Source organism: Tachyglossus aculeatus, chromosome X1, assembly GCF_015852505.1.
Source record: "Tachyglossus aculeatus isolate mTacAcu1 chromosome X1, mTacAcu1.pri, whole genome shotgun sequence".
Lineage (NCBI taxonomy): Eukaryota > Metazoa > Chordata > Mammalia > Monotremata > Tachyglossidae > Tachyglossus > Tachyglossus aculeatus.
The window spans coordinates 125982943-125987124 of record NC_052101.1 but is presented as its reverse complement, the minus strand read 5'-3'; the positions used below and the strand labels follow the sequence as shown (position 1 = coordinate 125987124).

At 42.8% G+C, this 4182-nt stretch overlaps 1 non-coding gene across 1 annotated transcript; it reads left to right on the top strand.

The window, feature by feature from the left end:
* Positions 1-757: 757 nt before the first annotated feature.
* Positions 758-895, top strand: LOC119920472. The gene has a single exon (XR_005448215.1). It is a non-coding gene; the product is annotated as a small nucleolar RNA SNORA7 (small nucleolar RNA).
* Positions 896-4182: the final 3287 nt, after the last annotated feature.

Below are 4182 nucleotides of genomic sequence, written 5' to 3'. Positions count from 1 at the left end.
GTACAAGTTGGCAACATATAGAGACGGTCCCTACCCAACAGCTGGCTCACAGTCTAGAAGGGGGAGACAGACAACAAAACAAAACATATAAACCAAATAAAATAAATAGAATGAATATGTACAAGTAAAATAAATAAATGAATAGAGTAATCAATGTGTACAAACATATATATGTATATATACATATACACAGGTGCTGTGGGGAGGGGAAGGAGGTAAGGTTGGGGGATGGGGAGGGGGAGTAGGGAGAGAGGAAGGAGGGGGCTCAGTCTGGGAAGGCCTCCTGGAGGAGGTGAGCTCTCAGTAGGGCTTTGAAAGGACATGTCCCATGAAGGGACATGGACATAGATAGAGCCATACAGCTGGGCTAAGGTGATTGGTAGGATGACTCGATCGGGGGCAGTGGCAATCAGGTTCCCCCTTAGAGTGGGTGCACCTTTTGAGCAGAGAATATGCCACATATTTTGTACTTTCTAAGTCCTTAGTCAATAAACTGGGATTATCGAACTGATTATTGCAACCGAAGGTGCTCAACAAATGCTATTCACTACTACTACCATCAATCCATCAATCAATCAACGGTATTTGTCAAGTACCTACTGGGTGCAGAGCACCGTATTAAGTGTATTTGGCTAATTCAATATCGTAAGTAGACATGATCCCTGCCCCTCAAGGAGCTTCCACTCTAGGCAGGGGAGATAGACATTCAAATCAAGTTCAGGGAGAGTACATATACTACTACTGCTACAACGCCTATTCCCTCTCAGGATTGCACCTGGAGAGTTTCCAGTACTCTACCAGTCTCGGCTCTGGGAGGAGGAATCAAGCAGAGGGCTACCCATTCCATTCCTGGCTTGACCAGTGACTAGCAACTGGAAGGCAATCTGCTACAAGTCAAAACTCACCCATGCTGGGAAGCAGCAGCATGGAAGAGATTCGAGGGTGGAGACTCAAGTTTACTGCGTGGAAGGTGGCAATGGTAAACCGCTTCCAGATTTTTTACCAAGAAAACTCTATGGATATACTACCAGGACAATTGCAGATGGAGAGTGGGTAGATTTGTCCATGGTGTCATTATGGGTCAGAAACGACTCAACAGCATAAGACAAGACAACTTCTATTGCTACCACTATTACTACCGCTACTACTATTACCACTACTTCTACTGCTGCTGCTATTACTACTACTTCTACTACTACTACTATGATCACCTCCACTACTCCAACCATCAGCAACACTACCAAAACACCACTTTGAATAATGCACTAGGCTTAAGGTTTCCCAGGATCACCACGGTTCCTGAAATAAATCACTTCCCTCAGTGGGAAGTGGATTTTCCCAAGACTGCGCTTTAATGAATGAATGAACAAGGCCAAAGCTTCCCATCTCTACTTTCCACTAAAAACATTTCTAGGGTTTGCCTTGCCACCAAAGTGCCAGAAACTGGAATGTAACCTTTTCACTCTAATTGTTTTCCTTTCTGAAACTCATATGCATCATAGAAAATGCAGCAGAGGCAGAATAAATGACTGTCAGCTCAACAAACCTTAAGTAAATTTAATGCTTGGCCTTGCCATCAGTATTCAATAACACTAGATATTTTACCTTGAATAATCACTGATGGACATTGATTTTGTCTTTGCTCTTCACAGCACAGCAAAATGAATGTGAAAGTCAGACTCCCAGTCTCTGCTGAGGGGCACATTTCAAATCCTGAAGAACTGGCAGCCAGATGAGAATTACGGCCTCTGGTAGTGTAACAATTAATGGATACAAATTGTCCTCACAGGGGATTTCGGGTTACCTCTATATCAACTTTGGAGGTTAGGCTCTTGAAACAGTTCATTGAGGTTAATATGCAACACTTTTATGAATTGATTAATTCTATCCCATCAAAATGTGGCCCTGTTGATCGTGGGTTAGCACATTCCGAGCAATGATTCTTCCGGGCATGTGTGGATAACAATGAAATGTCAACAAGGGGATAATCATTCTGGAGAAGTTTAGTGTCACAAAAATATTATCCAGGATGTAGACAAACAGCACACATGAATTGTGAAAGGCAGCAGTGAAAAGATAGAGCTACATAATAATTTATCATCTCGCTATTTCTGGCTCTGATTTCCCTTGTTTTGCCATTCAAGGTGAACACGTGCTTGCTTCCTGTCCTCTAAATACTACTGCTCCAAGGACCAGGTTTGCTCACTCTAGTTCAACCAAACCTCAGGCCTATATAAGTCAAGACAGGCCATATAACAAGGGTGTTTGTTCAGTGCTTAATATGTACCAGGCACTGTACTAAGCGTTGGATAGATACAAGATCATCAGGTCAGACACAGTTCCTGTCCCACATGGGGTACATAGTCTACGTCAGAAGAAGAGAATTCTAGAAATATAATAAGGGGAATAATTGCAGTATTTGATAAATGCTTACAGATATCTTAGACTGCGAGCCCCATGTGGGATAGGGACTCTGTCTGACCTGCTTGACTTGTATCTGCCCCAGCCCTTAGAACAGTCTTTGACACACCATAAGTACTTAATAAATACCATTATTATTATTATCAACCAAGTGGTCTACTAAGTGCTGGGATACATACAAGGTAATCGGGTTGGAAGTCCCTGTCCCACATGGGGCCCACGGTCTAAAGGGGAGGGAGAGTGGGTATTTCATCCTCATTTTACAGATGAGGTAACTGAGGCACACAAAAGTGAAGCAACTTGTCGAAGGTCACACAGCAGGCAAGAGGCAGAGCCAGTATTAGAATGCAGGTCTTCTGACTCCCAAGCCCGTGCTTTTTCTACTAGGCCACAATGCTTCTCAATACAAATACTTGAGGACATATCCTTATAAATCTACTATTTCCTCTATCTCCCTACAACTTATACTGTGAGCCCCATGGGGAACCTGATTATCTTGTATCTATCCCAGCTTATCCACCAGTGGTATTGTATTTACATTTTCAAGGGCTTATTACAGTGCTCTGCACACAGGAAGGACTCAGTAAATACCAGTGATTGATTGATTGATAGTTTTACCTTCTCCACAACAAGGATAGGGAGAGGGAACTTGGCTATGCACACCCCAAAGCAGCTCAGCAAATCTCCTCTCTGGGATCTAAATGGATGACTAGCACTCCCTAAGGATCCTGCCAGGACAAATTCTCCTATAGCGGGGAAGATCTGCACTCCATCAGCAGCACATATTTATTCATGGTCTTCATTAAGTTCTATTAAACTATGACGTGGGGTAGGTACATATAAATCAGACGGACACAATAAATCAACCAATGATATTTATTGATCACTTACTCTGTGCAGAGGAATCAAAACCGTAAGCTCACTGTGAGCAGGGAATGTGCCTGTTTATTGTTATATTGTACTCTCCCAAGTACTTAGTAGGGTGCTTTGCACACAGTAAGCACTAAATAAATTCGATTGAATTAATGAATTAATCAATCAATCAATGGTATTGGGTGCACGTACTCTGTATACAGCATTGTACTAAGCACTTGGAAGAGTTCAATGCAACAGGGTTGCCCACAATGAATTTATAATCCAGAAGTGGAAGCAGACATTGAAATAAATTACGGATATATACAAACATGCTATGGGGCTGAGAGTATGGTGAATATCAAGTGCTTAAAGGGTACAGATAATAATAATAATAATGAGGGTATTTGTTAAGCACTTACTATGTGCCAAGCACCGTTCTAAACACTGGTAAGTGCAAGATTATCAGGCTGTCCTACGTGGGGCTCACAGTCTTAATCCCCATTTTACAGATGAGGTAACTGAGGCACAGAGAAGTGAAGGGCTTGCCCAAGGTCACACAGCTGACAAGTGGCAGAGCCAGGATTAGAACCCATGACCTCTGACTCCCAAGCCTGTGCTCTTTCCACTAAGCCAAGCTGCCAAGTGCATAGATGATGCAGAAGGGAGTGGGAGTAAGGGAAATGATGGTTTAGACAGGAAAGACCTCTTGGAGGAGGTTTGATTTTAATAAATCTCTGAAGGTGGGGAGATTGATCGTTTGTTGGATATAAAGGGGGAGGAAGTTCCAGGCCAGAGGGAGGATGTGGGCAAGGGGTTACTGGTGAGATAGACAAAACTTTGGTACAGTGAGTAGGTAGGCATTAGAGGAATAAAGTGCGGGCTGGATTGTAGTAAGAAATCAGTGAG